General features: G+C 39.8%; 1 protein-coding gene across 1 annotated transcript in view; it reads right to left on the bottom strand.

The window, feature by feature from the left end:
• bmp7b (bone morphogenetic protein 7b) overlaps nucleotides 1–16456 on the bottom strand; it is a 46905-nt gene that overhangs the window by 15014 nt on the left and 15435 nt on the right. The gene's annotated exons all lie outside the window — the stretch shown is intronic.

Raw genomic sequence — 16456 nt, 5'->3', positions numbered from 1 at the left:
CTTACAGAGAGTCATCCACCAGTTTATCATTCTCTCTTTGTATGATTTTCTGTGTAATAGACAGTAACTCTAATTTTTATCTTGGATTTTAATTCAAGTAATTTTAACTTTTAATATCTTTACTTATTTTCCTGCCAATAATATACAGTACAATGAAAAATTCATCTCTTCTTTCTTTGTTTTTCAGTTTCAAATGGTAAGACTTGCTCCTAACAAATTGAAATGGCATTCATCAACAGTTTACTGGGCTTTCCAGTGGTCTTAAGGAAGTCTCTTTCGGCCATTGACTACTTTTTAACCTCAAAGTACACCTACCATTTACTTACTCAACTCTAAATTACCCATCAATAACTGTTTAGGAACTTAGCAAAACTTTGGATGCCAAGAGCTAAATATGTTGCAGTCTTTAATAAATAAGAATCACAAAAAAAGCTCAGAGTTACATAGGAAGACTGATACTTCCACTGTGTTGATGTAAAATGTGAATGTAACATAAAACTCACCAATAATTCTTAAATAAGTTCATGACGTACGTCTCCAAGTTCTATAATTACGGGTATACTGTTTCAATAGTTGTGCCATAGTGAGTAATTCTTACTTTAAGCTGTTTTCACAGTTTGCTTGTTTTCTTGTATTTGTTGTTCTATTGAAAAACACATATTTCCCAGGTCTAAACATTAGGAAACACATTTTGTGTTTCTCATACGCACATTCTCAGGTTGCATGTTGTCACTTTTTATGCACCAGTAGTTTGAATAGTGCCTGTGTATTGGGGTCAAGGGTGTAGCGTTCACCATGTTAGACCTTAACAGGATGTGGTATGTTACTTTTTTTGTTACTTTTTCCCCCATAGTAGAAGATCCCATATGCAAGTATCCCAATTAATCAGAAAGTAGGTCCTGCCATCAGTTTCACATTCGGTTTCAAGCATTCAGCATCTCAAGCTGAGTAAGATTTGTTTGCCTCATGTGTAAGTAGCAGTAGCATAAATGCTGTAGCAAAAAAAGGATGCTGGAGTGATATTTAGCAACGGCCGTTTATACAGAGGTATTAAAAGCTGAGCTCAATTTGAAGATTTATGTACAGGTCCTTCTCAAAATATTAGCATATTGTGATAAAGTTCATTATTTTCCATAATGTCATGATGAAAATTTAACATTCATATATTTTAGATTCATTGCACACTAACTGAAATATTTCAGGTCTTTTATTGTCTTAATACGGATGATTGTGGCATACAGCTCATGAAAACCCAAAATTCCTATCTCACAAAATTAGCATATCATTAAAAGGGTCTCTAAACGAGCTATGAACCTAATCATCTGAATCAACGAGTTAACTCTAAACACCTACAAAAGATTCCTGAGGCTTTTAAAACTCCCAGCCTGGTTCATCACTCAAAACCCCAATCATGGGTAAGACTGCCGACCTGACTGCTGTCCAGAAGGCCACTATTGACACCCTCAAGCAAGAGGGTAAGACACAGAAAGAAATTTCTGAACGAATAGGATGTTTCCAGAGTTCTGTATCAAGGCACCTCAGTGGGAAGTCTGTGGGAAGGAAAAAGTGTGGCAGAAAACGCTGCACAACGAGAAGAGGTGACCGGACCCTGAGGAAGATTGTGGAGAAGGGCCGATTCCAGACCTTGGGGGACCTACGGGAGCAGTGGACTGAGTCTGGAGTAGAAACATCAAGAGCCACCGTGCACAGGCGTGTGCAGGAAATGGGCTACAGGTGCCGCATTCCCCAGATCAAGCCACTTTTGAACCAGAAACAGCGGCAGAAGCGCCTGACCTGGGCTACAGAGAAGCAGCACTGGACTGTTGCTCAGTGGTCCAAAGTACTTTTTTCAGATGAAAGCAAATTCTGCATGTCATTCGGAAATCAAGGTGCCAGAGTCTGGAGGAAGACTGGGGAGAAGGAAATGCCAAAATGCCAGAAGTCCAGTGTCAAGTACCCACAGTCAGTGATGGTCTGGGGTGCCGTGTCAGCTGCTGGTGTTGGTCCACTGTGTTTTATCAAGGGCAGGGTCAATGCAGCTAGCTATCAGGAGATTTTGGAGCACTTCATGCTTGCATCTGCTGAAAAGCTTTATGGAGATGAAGATTTCATTTTTCAGCACGACCTGGCACCTGCTCACAGTGCCAAAACCACTGGTAAATGGTTTACTGACCATGGTATCACTGTGCTCAATTGGCCTGCCAACTCTCCTGACCTGAACCCCATAGAGAATCTTTGGGATATCGTGAAGAGAACGTTGAGAGACTCAAGACCCAACACTCTGGATGAGCTAAAGGCCGCTATCGAAGCATCCTGGGCCTCCATAAGACCTCAGCAGTGCCACAGGCTGATTGCCTCCATGCCACGCCGCATTGAAGCAGTCATTTCTGCAAAAGGATTCTCGACCAAGTATTGAGTGCATAACTGTACATGATTATTTGAAGGTTGACGTTTTTTGTATTAAAAACACTTTTCTTTTATTGGTCGGATGAAATATGCTAATTTTGTGAGATAGAAATTTTGGGTTTTTATGAGCTGTATGCCAAAATCATCCGTATTAAGACAATAAAAGACCTGAAATATTTCAGTTAGTGTGCAATGAATCTAAAATATATGAATGTTAAATTTTCATCATTACATTATGGAAAATAATGAACTTCTCACAATATGCTAATATTTTGAGAAGGACCTGTATATAGACCTTAGATTTGCATTGATCCTGCAGGTTTGTACAGATTTTATGTCAACTCAGTGCCTCTCTGTTCTCTTGGAAACTGAAAGTTAACCTTATTGCAGTAAATTGCTGTTGTTTTTTCTACAAACCATACACAAATACCACTTCTACGTGATCTTGAGCCCATGGGAATTTATTTGGAAAAATATTTCTATACTTTACAGGCCTAAGTTACTTCTTGGTCACTTAAACAGAGAATTTGAGTCACTACTTGCAGGTTTTAAATATTACAGCTGTCTTTGAAAGGTTAAAAAATCTTTGAATTATCTTAACATTAGTTTATCATTTCTATTAACAGTTTCTGTTTAACTTAATGTTTTGGGTTTCAAATACATTTTATTTACTCAGGGTTTCTTTAACCTTTGAAATTATAATGGACAAATATCCACACATACACAAATGCCTAACCCAGTTATCAAGGATTTTTGATATTAGCATGTTTCTTATCTAGAGTTGTAACTACTATGCAGTGATGGACACTATGGTGATATTTGCCCCAGTATTTGTCCCACACACCCTTTCCTGCTTATACCTATATTAAAGCCAGTTGTTGTACAAAGGCACCACTGTGAAATGATTAGCCAGAATATACTCCCTTTTCCATAAAGAACAAAGCTTTACTCAGTTGGCCAACTGATGGCCTTGCTTTAGGCTGTTATTGTCCTCAATCCACTATTACCCACAATAAACTCATTTAACAAGCATTTCAACTTAAAAAACATTGTCGATGGACTTCACTATGCATTATCAATTCTCATCAGTCTCTAAAACAAGTATCACTTATTTATTTATTTTTTCCAGTCCCCTTTTTGCCAGCACTTTTACCACGCTCTGGATCACTCTCAGCCGGGCTACATCGCAGTGCAGCTCCTAGTGAGTATGTAAATGGTGTTGGGACCCATAGCCATGGATACAACATGAAAGATGCGGTACAAACTTTTCTGGAACATTCAAAATAAATTGCATTTAACCGACTTCCAACAACTGAGGAAGTGTGGGGTAGCAGCGGACTTCCCATGATGCCACTGGCTGTATAAAGCACCCCTTTTCCAATGAATCTTTCTCTTCCACTGCTCCTCTGCGGGACCGGGACAGGAGAGGCACAGCGCGCTAATGTTTCTTTGCTGGCAAACAGACAGAACTCTTCAACTGGATCCAAGAGTGTCATACGATCATCGATCATATGCACAAAGATAAGTACAAATTAATCACTGTATGTGTATCCGGTAGATTCATTCATAACGGGATAATAATTAAGGTACAAGCCTGGCTTGACTTTTCTCTCTGAGGCCTACAGAATCAAGCTGTGTTATAGAGAATTCCCGGTAGAGACGCTGTCTCTATGAAGCCGAGTGAAGCAGTTTCCCGGTCTGAAAGAAGGACAACAGGAGCCGCATCATGGTTACGGTAACGTGCAGTTTGATGGCCGACAGAACGAGCCACTCCCCACAGCTAAGGAGGTTAGCTGTAGCTAACCGTTTGTTGACTGTGGGCGTTTCTTCAAACTTCGTCGTTGCCCGGACAACTCCTTCTCACCACGGTTCATGATGTTAGGTTCGGGCAGAGTGATAGAAAATTTAGGATGAAATGATCTGAACGTTTTTCATTTTATGAAATTTGGTTTTGTTTATGTTGAACTCAGCTATCTTGGTGCTAGCAGGCTATCTGCTCACCACGTGCTCAGTTTTGTGTTCTGTGTTTGTGTGTTTTTAAAGTTAAGACAAACTTTATTCAAAGGGTGATTTTAAACACAAAAGATCGGCCATAACGCGCCGTCCGTGCTTATGCATTTTAACCCTTTTATTAACAGTATTTTAAAGGTGTGTGTTTGATTCTGGTGCTAAGCTATCTGCTTCTTTTGTTAGCTTTAAATGCTAACAGGTAAGAACACGTGCTTACTGCTAAAGAATATTTACCCAGAAAGGTTGTTAGTTTTCAATCCAGTAAATAATATTTCCTTAACATTAATTTACTAAACTTTATAACCAAGTAAACACCATTAAGCCCCATTTCTCCAGAAAGATTTGGGTCTTTTCCAAAATATTTCCTTAAATATTTTACCACTTCCTTAATAATATTATTTTAATACGTAAAGGCAGCTAATGAGACACCATTGAGAATTAGTCATCCAGAAGGTTGGTTTTATTCAGCAGATCATTCTCAAAACATTATTTTATTAAAATAATATTTTATCTGATCTTGCATTGTGAAGGGTTGTCTAAAGGTTTGCTGATTATTGCCTAAGTTAGTTCCAAGACTAACTTCACTTCACTTTCAGATTCTTCAAGATAATCCTTGGTCCTCAAACATAAACATTGCATGATAATGTTGCATCACTTTTTCGGTCATGGTTTCAATCATCTTTAATCAACTTGTTTAAATTGTACATAGCCCATTAGTCTTCCCTATTCTTTAATTCTGCTTAGTAGTTTAGTTGGATTGTTTTAGCATAGTAAAGAGTTTGTTGATTGAAATATGTTTGACTTTGAGTTGACTTATTTTTGTTAATAAATTCTTGTATTTTAAGAAATTGTGTGAATTCATTCCATGTGTGTGCAGAGTTTTGCTGTTCAATAATGTCAGAGCTTGGCTCACGCATTTCGATCTTGTCCTGATACCACCGCCTTACTGGGCTGGTATTCACAGGACAACCCTTAACAGACTGAAATATTATTTGATAAAATATTAAAGTATTAATATTAAATATTAAATAATACATTCAGATTCATAGTCACAACACTGGTAAATGGACTGCGCTTGTACAGCGCTTTATCTAGTCCCCAGAGACCCCAAAGCGCTTTACACTACAATCAGCCATCCACCCATTCATATACCCATTCACACACTGACAGTGGTAAACTACAATGTAGCCACAGCTGCCCTGGGGCAGACTGAGAGAAGTGAGGCCGCCATACACAAATACTACATCAGTAGTACTTTTTCAGTACTGTAGTCCCCAGTAGAGTTTGATTTGGGGCCCCACATTCAATTAAGCCCACTGGTCCCAGTCTTGAAGCAGCAAAGCAGTCCCACACCATCACACTACTACCACAATTTTTGACTGTTGATAGGATGTTGTTTCTCTGAAATGCTTTAATGTAACAATATCCATATTTTCCTTTTTTATTATCATTATTTCACTCAACAGAATACTTTCCAAAAAGTCTAGTGCATTATTAAGATGTTTTTATGGCAAATTCAAGATGGGCCTTTGTGTTCTTTTTGGTTTGTAGTGGTTTACACCTGCTGCCATTTTTACAGAGCTTCTCTCTTTTTATTGACTTGTGAAAACTGACTTTACTAAGGAAGGTGAGTGTGGTGTTTTGGATGTTGTGCTGGCTTCTTGTGTGACCTCCTGGATGTGACCCAAGTCAATTTGGTAGGCTAGCCTTTCCTGTGAAGGTTTACCACTGTTCTCTGTTTTATCCATTTGTGGATAATGGCTCTCACTGCGGTTTGCTGGAACCCAAAGAACTAGAAATGTCTAGACTGAAAGATATTAGAGAGGTTATTTTTTTATCTGTTCTTGAATTTCTTCAAATCAGGATATGATGTGTTGCCTTTTGAGACCCTTTCATCAGGTTCTATTTAAGGGATCCTTTGTTTATTCTTAAGGTCTGGCAGTAATCAGACCTGGGTATAGCTAGTGGTTAATCAAAGTTAATTCATATTCCAACAAAGGTGAGCTACATTTTCAGATAACACCAGGTTGGTTTATATACTTTTGTTCCTGAATAATTAAATCATTACTTGAAAACTGCTTTTTTGTATTTACTCAGATCATCCTTGTCTGATATTAAAATTTGTTATCATCTGCAATACTTAAGTGTGAGGAGAAAACATCTGTAAGGGAAAATAAATCAATATTACAAAAGTTAAAGTTGAACTACTGTAAAATACTTTTTCACAGCACTGTATCTATTGGCCTCAAGTAAAAAAAAAATGTTTTAAAACAAAATAAAAAGCTTAGTGAGAAAACCATTTTAAACAGTCTTCAGAACGATTTCCTTCTTTTTTTTAATAAAGTTGACATTAATGAGGTTTCATATACCTCCCATTCTGATTCGGTAATGTTCTTCATACTGCATTAGCAGCAGCACATCCAAGAAACATTGTCTCTTTTGTTTGGTGAACTGTAAGTAAAAATAAAAAAACAATGTATTGCAGCATGCAGGTGGTCTTCTATGAGGTGTATAAAAATCACCCCTAGGCGGATTCGAATTAATACCTAAACATCATATTTTAGATAAGTGAGGGGGAAAGCACCTAAACAACAAACGAGGAAGATCACAAGCACACCTTTTTCAGGGAAGGAATTACGCCTTAGGCATACAGACATTGACATTGATGACTTCAAAGACAAACACACAGCAGGAAAGTAGGCATTAAGTAGACTTTCTCACACAGACTTCATATTGTATATTTTACGGCTCCATGGCCTCATTCTTCAGCTGCTTCTGGTATCCCCCCAACCTGTTGTCGCCCAGTGCAGGTGCACTTCCTCTTTCTGGTAAGCCAGATCTGTTTTCCAGTTTACGGAGCAGCCTCTCAAATTTTTACAACAAAACCTGTTTTTTTCTTTTTCATTTTTTCTTATAAAAACAGCTGGACACTGCTGTAAACACACACAGTAACTGATTGTCTCATTTCTACCCTTTAATGTATGGATTTTATCAGCACAATATAAAGGACAACAAAACCTCTGCTTGCCATTTAATTCTCCTAGAGGCCATGGAGGGAGTAGGCCATGGAGGGAGTATGGCAGTCATTAGATTAGAGGAAGAGGCAAGGTTTAAGCTAAGTGGGTGCATTTATGATTTCCTGTGGAAGGAAGTAAGTAGCCATCACCCCACCTGTGTCGCACACACCAAAAATCTGGCGAACACACCCTGAGATGCCATGTGAGCCACTCACTCTGAGTATTCCACATTTAACTCAGTCACAGCTATTCCACACACAAACTCTCAGAGTCTGTAAAGTGACGGGTCCTGTGCGTCACTGCACAGTAACACAATCATTATGGCTTTCTGTAATCCATAATTAGAGACACGACAACAGGCACATGCAAAGAGAAAAGCGAGCTTACACAGTGAGCTGGCCACACACGTGCAAATCAGTGCACTCAGACATGGTGAGATGGTAGAGACTGTTCAATCCTCCAAGAGTTTATAATATGCCTGGTAACCATGAGGGGGACTACTTAATGAGCTCCATCTATGGTTAGAACTTCCTTTCTGTAATTCTCTTTCTTGTTACTTAAAACATATCTCTGGGACCTAAATACAATGGATGATAATACCTCATAATACAATGGCTGATAATACCTGTATATCCAGGTATCCAGAGTGGGACTCCTGGATAGTGGTATCCAGAGTGGGACTCTCATTTGCTCAAGTGGTCATTGCTCTGAAATGTCCTACATAACAGGCTTTTGTCATAAAATGTCAAATATATTTCTGTTTTCTGTGAGAACAAACTAACATAATTCCTTATTCACCTCAAATGGTCCTGATCCAGTGATATTTTCTAAGATAAAATACGTTACCCCAAGGTAGCGTCTTGAAAAGAAAAAAAACAACAAAACTGAGGAGCCCTGAAAAAACTTTTTGAAGTAATAGATTGGCAAGATCTGATTTCCTTCCCTCAAACAGCCATAAAACCTGTCTGAAAGGTGTTTAAAAGTAAAACGTTGTGTGAGATAAAGAAATTACAAGGCCAGGACTTGATATACAGGTCCTTCTCAAAATATTAGCATATTGTGATAAAGTTCATTATTTTCCATAATGTCACGATGAAAATTTAACATTCATATATCATTTAGATTCATTGCACACTAACTGAAATATTTCAGGTCTTTTATTGTCTTAATACGGATGATTTTGGCATACAGCTCATGAAAACCCAAAATTCCTATCACACAAAATTAGCATATCATTAAAAGGGTTTCTAAACGAGCTATGAACCTAATCATCTGAATCAACGAGTTAACTCTAAACACCTGCAAAAGATTCCTGAGGCCTTTAAAACTCCCAGCCTGGTTCATCACTCAAAACCCCAATCATGGGTAAGACTGCCGACCTGACTGCTGTCCAGAAGGCCACTATTGACACCCTCAAGCAAGAGGGTAAGACACAGAAAGAAATTTCTGAACGAATAGGCTGTTCCCAGAGTGCTGTATCAAGGCACCTCAGTGGGAAGTCTGTGGGAAGGAAAAAGTGTGGCAGAAAACGCTGCACAACGAGAAGAGGTGACCGGACCCTGAGGAAGATTGTGGAGAAGGGCCGATTCCAGACCTTGGGGGACCTGCGGAAGCAGTGGACTGAGTCTGGAGTAGAAACATCCAGAGCCACCGTGCACAGGCGTGTGCAGGAAATGGGCTACAGGTGCCGCATTCCCCAGGTCAAGCCACTTTTGAACCAGAAACAGCGGCAGAAGCGCCTGACCTGGGCTACAGAGAAGCAGCACTGGACTGTTGCTCAGTGGTCCAAAGTACTTTTTTCAGATGAAAGCAAATTCTGCATGTCATTTGGAAATCAAGGTGCCAGAGTCTGGAGGAAGACTGGAGAAGGAAATGCCAAAATGCCGGTAGTCCAGTGTCAAGTACCCACAGTTAGTGATGGTCTGGGGTGCCGTGTCAGCTGCTGGTGTTGGTCCACAGTGTTTTATCAAGGGCAGGGTCAATGCAGCTAGCTATCAGGAGATTTTGGAGCACTTCATGCTTCCATCTGCTGAAAAGCTTTATGGAGATGAAGATTTCATTTTTCAGCACGACCTGGCACCTGCTCACAGTGCCAAAACCACTGGTAAATGGTTTACTGACCATGGTATCACTGTGCTCAATTGGCCTGCCAACTCTCCTGACCTGAACCCCATAGAGAATCTTTGGGATATCGTGAAGAGAACGTTGAGAGACTCAAGACCCAACACTCTGGATGAGCTAAAGGCCGCTATCGAAGCATCCTGGGCCTCCATAAGACCTCAGCAGTGCCACAGGCTGAATGCCTCCATGCCACGCCGCATTGAAGCAGTCATTTCTGCCAAAGGATTCCCGACCAAGTATTGAGTGCATAACTGTACATGATTATTTGAAGGTTGACGTTTTTTGTATTAAAAACACTTTTCTTTTACTGGTCGGATGAAATATGCTAATTTTGTGAGATAGGAATTTTGGGTTTTCATGAGCTGTATGCCAAAATCATCCGTATTAAGACAATAAAAGACCTGAAATATTTCAGTTAGTGTGCAATGAATCTAAAATATATGAATGTTAAATTTTCATCATGACATTATGGAAAATAATGAACTTTATCACAATATGCTAATATTTTGAGAAGGACCTGTAACTTGTTACTAGGCATGTGCCACTATGAGATTCTCACAATATGATGGCCTGAAGCAAACATAATACAGTTTCCCTCTACTACAAAATTAACAAAAAATGTTCAACAAAAATGTATACCTTGATCTATTTTAAACCAGATATATAGCTTGCCAACTGTAGTTTTAAAACAGCGCCAGCTTGAAGAAGTGATGTGTGGCACTCCTTTCGTTTGCCACACCAAGAATGTGCTTGTTTGCCTTCACCAGAAATGCTAACAGCCCGATTTGTCTTTTCTTCAAGTACTGTCTAAGAGGAATGTAGTGACCTTTTTTCAGCCAGCTGATGGGTACTGCACAGCAGCAGGTAGGGGAGTGCTGCGTTACTCTATGTGCCATTCAACAAGAGAGCACTCAAGTGACTCTGGCACTTTCTGCTGCATCTCTTTATAGATAATTTAAAAAGAATGTTGGAAATATTTTTGCATTTTTTAAATCTTAATTTTAAGACCTTGACAGATACCTTAATAAGGATAACTTGCTCCTGTCTACTTATTACCTTCCTATTAATAGTTTCATTTTCATTTCCTCCACTCTTTCCTGTTCAGTTTGAAACCTTCTGAAAAACTATGCAGAAGTACTATTCATCTCATTTACCAAAGATACTTTAAATTAGGGATTTCCAAGAAAGATTTGTCATCCTTGGTACTGGTCTGAGTCATTTAAAATTAAGTATTTGCTGATAGAGAGTCTCAATCTGAAACCTGCATTTCCTAAAGCAGACTTGTGCACTACATACCATAAGTTATAGAATGAGAGTAAATGCCTTGTGCACAATGAATGGTAAATGGACTGAACTTATTTAGCACCTTTCCAGTCATACTGACCATTCAAAGCTCTTTTACAGTAGAGCCACATTCAGCCAGATGCACTCACTAACACATTCACACACTGATGCACAGATCAGTAGGCAATTTGAGGTTAAGTGCTTTGCCCAGTGGCACATCAACATGTGGCAGGAGGAAGCTGGAATCAAACTCACAACCCTCAGATTGCAAGACCACCACTCTTTTCACTGAGCCACAGTCACCTCGGTAAACTGAGGCAGCCCTTGCTTGGAACCCTAATATATCTTCTTATTATATCACCTAAATATATCTTCTAAAATCTGATTTACACACTCCTTGTAAATCTACCAATTTCTTCAGCATCCTTGATGACTTATTCCAAGGCTTTTCTGTAAAAGCATTACCGGTAAGAATGACTCAGAGTACAGACAGTGTACACAAGACTTTGTGAACTGGTGACAGCGGAACCACCACCTGATCAACGAGGGGAAATCCAAGGATTTCCGCAGGGGCAGACATTTCCACATCAACACTGGTGAACATCAAGGGAGCTGACATTAAGATAGTGGACTCTTATAAGTACCTAGGTATTCAACTGAAAGATAAACTGGACCAGAGACACAGCACTGATGCTCTACCTTACGAGGAGACTGAGATCTTTTAGAGTGCAGGGGGTGATCCTTAAGACACGTTTAACTCTGTGATGGCATCAGGCATCCTCTATAGTGTAGTATGTTATAGCAGCAGCTTACTGAGGGGAAGCGGTTAGATTAGCTCTTTAGAAAGGCCAGCTCTGTCCTAGGATTTTCCCTCAACTCAATGCAGACAGAAGATCTCTGGCAAAAATAAAAGCACTTTTGGACAATGTCTTCCTCCCCATGGATCACAACTGGAGAGCTCTGTTAGTGACAGACAATCAAGTGTCATCATAGATCCCTTATCCCAGCTGCTGTTAGACTTTAGAACCAAACTCAATAACTATCTACATCCCTGCTGTTATTTGCACACTTTGTTGTTGAAATATACTATGAAAAATAGTGTGTTGTTGTTTTTAATGCACAAATATAAATGAATATTTTGTACATTTTTCAAATTATGCTACTCAGCAGCAAATTTCTTTGAATCTGAGTATGCCATTTTTAATAACTGCACAGTATTTTTTTTCTTATGTTGTAAATTTGCTGCTACTAGATGCTACCCATTCATCATTCTGAGGATTTATTCACTTCACTACAAATTCATGGGGAAATGATGTGTCTACCGCAAGGAAAGGTGTAAAATTTATAACTTCACCAAACAAAATGTGAAAAAGTTTGAACTATCCCTTTAAGAATAAATTCTGGCTGAAGATCAAAGCGGGGATTTTTCTCTCCATTTGTGTCTCCCCCCTTTTTGAAACCCTCCCTATTTTATTCTCCTCATCCTCTCTCCACCTCTTCTGCTATCATATAGACCTAAGACACTTCTACAACACCTCAGGCTCCAAAGCGACAGCAGACAGATCTGACAGCTCACATTAGTCCAAGTGTCTGTCGTGTACCCTCACACCCCTTGGTCCTGTTTGCACGCTTCCGCTCCTCACCAGGAGGGGATCTCACCCCTAGCACCCCTCTCACTTTTTCTCAAATGTCGACTTAAGCTTTGCTTCCTCCAATCCCCAGAGTTCACTGCCGCAACATACCCCCTAGAGCTCTTTACTAATAGGCACACCTGGTAACTAAAATCAGAAAATGTGGTCAGATCACTCCACAGCTTGAATATGAGGCATATAAACACAAGAATATCCCAGGAACTCTCATTCTTTATTTTAAATAGTGCTCTCAGAACACGTCAAAGTTTCCATACACTAAAAGGAGACCAGTGAAGAAAAACAGTGCAAGGAAGGGGCAGACTTTTTTATGATGTTTATACTATAAACAATAAAGACAGTTCGAACTCCTGGGTACGATTGAGTACCCACAGTAGGGCGATTAGCACATTAGGAAACATCCTGTCCACTAGCAAGTGCTGATGACATCATGCCAGCATGATGTATTTCCATCATAGCCCTGACAGCTCTGAGGGTCAGCAGAGTTTAATACTATAACTTACTCTTACTTACTCTAACTTACTTAGAAATTATTAACTTTCTGGAGAAGCTGTTTTCAAAGTGTGTCAGTGTGCACAGTCACTAATAAATGCCTCTGAGCCTATGTGGGAGCAGAGAAAGTAACCACAGGAAGAAAAGTCTTTACATTGAAGACCTGCGGTCAGGCCAAACCTTTCCGGCTTTGCTGACCTCTTTACTCTCCTTCTCACACCAGACATCAAATTTGCTTGCCCTCTACACCCATAAACTCCTGTGTTTGGTTCCACCTCATGCTTCACTGGGCACTGTAGACCACAAATTTATACAGGATATATAAACAACCTGGAGCTCTTAGTAATGCATTTCTCTGTAAAAAGAATCTCAAAGTGGTACTTTTTTTCTCATTTACTTCGACTGTTTTATGGCTTCTTCGCTCAAATGAATAGTTGGACTTTTTGCTGAAATTCAGTAGGAGTGGCAAAGAAGAAAATTAAAACCAGTCTCTTTGTTTATTTGTTATTTTTACAGGACTTCTCAACCTAAAAACATCTTAACAAGTCCATGTGGTTAGTTTCATTCAAAACGTTGTGCAAAACTGCAGCAATTTTAAAGTCTTGGCGCAAATTCTCAATTGGATTCAAATCTGGACTTTTACCTGGTGATCCAGATGACATTAGCCATCCTATGGTCATATACAGGTACATAAGTAAATTGGAATATGCGTTCTGATGTGGTGTGCTTGACAGATTTCTTTAGCTATAAGCTGGGAAATCATATTTTGTAATGTATCATCACATTTATGATCATACTTTACAGAGACTTTGTCTCAAGTCTTTTAAAGCCTCTGACATGTTTTCATTCAGAATTGCCCTGTATTTAGCTTTTTCCACCTTCCCATCAATTCTGACCAACCTCCCTGATTTTGATCTATTTTAAATTTATACTAAATTGTGTGCTGAAAGGTTCTCCTCCTACATCTTTAAAAGGCCCTTTATATTTCACTAATGAGGAAACTTCTTCATTTGGTCAGCTAAAATAAATTGAAAAGAGAATGAAAACAGACTTCAGTTCTCAAATTTGCAGAACCCTAGATTACCTTAGATTTCCTAATATTTTACACCTTATTCCTGTTGCTGATGATGATTAGCATTAAATATGTGCGACTTAAGGACCAAGATTCTTATGTGTAATAAAATTTTCTCTAATGGACTTTTAATACAGGATAATATTCATAATAATACCTGCTTTCCTCTTTTGAGGATTGGGATTATGGTTCTAAGAACTGACCTCTGATTTCGTAAACCAGCATATTTAGCTTTTTAATTAACTCACCTTCTCTGAACTAAGAAGAAAGGTGAAAAAAATATATAATTAAATTTCATTGCTATGAATCAGAAAAAGGCAGACCCAAGATTCAGCCAGATACAGTACTGAAAGTTTAAAAGGTTTATTCAGCCACAGGAAAAAGTCACACAGGTAACACTCCTCACAGCTTCCAGGAATCACTGAGGCAGAAAGAGGGATTAGTGACTTGTAGTCTCTCCAGATTTTGCAGGGATCAGAAAAGCCACTAACCTGCTTTTGTTTTGCGTGGAACTTGAAACCCAGAGGGGAAACCTCAGTGGGTGGCAGGCGGTGATCTCCACAGCACAGGTAAGAAGTGACTCCAAGCTGAATAATCCGAGGGCTAGGCTGGCTCAATAATCCAAGGACAGAAACAGGGTCAACGATCGGAACAAGAGGCGTCAGGCAAGGGGCAGGCAGAGGCATAAACCAGATGCAGGAGACAAGGTCGACAACCAAAATCCAAATAGTCCGACAGGGAGCAGGCAGAGGCATAAATCCAAGGTGAAGAACAATGATAAGACAGGAAGGAACGCTGGATATCTACTCACACAATGCTTTCAATAATCTGGCACCGTCTGCTTGTCAGAGTCAGTATATATCAGGGAAGACACAGGTGCTTGGCATTCCACAGATTGCACTACACTGCAGCAGCCACCAGGTGAATCTAATATGCTGATTGCAGCCAGGGAGACAGGGTAGAGTAGACATGCCAGAATCATAACATTCATATAGATCTTGCATTTTTCTAAACTTTTAAATCAACTCACAATAATTGTACATCTGATTTTTCTTAAGGGAAGATTTTCTGTGGTAGAATGAGTATGTGTTCAGGGGTACAAAGAACAGGATTTCATGCACAAATGAGTTACTACCAATCATTAAATTATGTAACTACATACATTTTTATTTCTGAAACCATACCTTATGATGGCAAAGTTTCTTTTCTGGAGGTTGGTTGGAGTTAGAGATATTTCTCTATGAACTTTTTGTTGACAGTGTGAAAGTTGTAAACATACAGTGATTTTGGTGTTCACTTCTAACTCAGATTCTTCAGCCACATTCTCCTTGGTTTCTTAGCTGTAGGTAACCAATGGAAATTGAACCACTGGGGCAATCCTGTTTCACTTTGGGAGCATGGTTAACACATACTGGTTGAAGCTACAAGTTAGGAATGGTTGAACTACAGGGGTCGGACAATGAAACTGAAACACCTGTCATTTTAGTGTGGGAGGTTTCATGGCTAAATTGGACCAGCCTGGTAGCCAGTCTTCATTGATTGCACATTGCACCAGTAAGAGCAGAGTGTGAAGGTTCAATTAGCAGGGTAAGAGCACAGTTTTGCTCAAAATATTGAAATGCACACAACATTATGGGTGTCATACCAGAGTTCAAAAGAGGACAAATTGTTGGTGGACGTCTTGCTGGCGCATCTGTGACCAAGACAGCAAGTCTTTGTGATGTATCAAGAGCCATGGTATCCAGGGTAATGTCAGCATACCACCAAGAAGGACGAACCACATCCAACAGGATTAACTGTGGACACAAGAGGAAGCTGTCTGAAAGGGATGTTCGGGTGCTAACCCAGATTGTATCCAAAAAACATAAAACCACGGCTGCCCAAATCACGGCAGAATTAAATGTGCACCTCAACTCTCCTGTTTCCACCAGAACTGTCCATCGGGAGCTCCACAGGGTCAATATACATGGCCGGGCTGCTATAGCCAAACCTTTGGTCACTCATGCCAATGCCAAACGTCGGTTTCAATGGTGCAAGGAGAGCAAATCTTGGGCTGTGGACAATGTGAAACATGTATTGTTCTCTGATGAGTCCACCTTTACTGTTTTCCCCACATCCGGGAGAATTACGGTGTGGAAAGCCCCAAAGAAGCGTACCACCCAGACTGTTGCATGCCCAGAGTGAAGCATGGTGGTGGATCAGTGATGGTTTGGGCTGCCATATCATGGCATTCCCTTGGCCCAATACTTGTGCTACATGGGCGCGTCATTGCCAAGGACTACCGAACCATTCTTGAGGACCATGTGCATCCAATGGTTCAAACATTGTATCCTGAAGGCGGTGCCATGCATCTGGATGACAATGCACCAATACACACAGCAAGACTGGTGAAAGATTGGTTTGAT

The sequence above is a fragment of the Girardinichthys multiradiatus genome, chromosome 1 (genome assembly GCF_021462225.1).
Source record: "Girardinichthys multiradiatus isolate DD_20200921_A chromosome 1, DD_fGirMul_XY1, whole genome shotgun sequence".
Classification (NCBI taxonomy): Eukaryota; Metazoa; Chordata; class Actinopteri; order Cyprinodontiformes; family Goodeidae; genus Girardinichthys; species Girardinichthys multiradiatus.
This window is presented reverse-complemented; position numbering and strand designations above follow the sequence as displayed.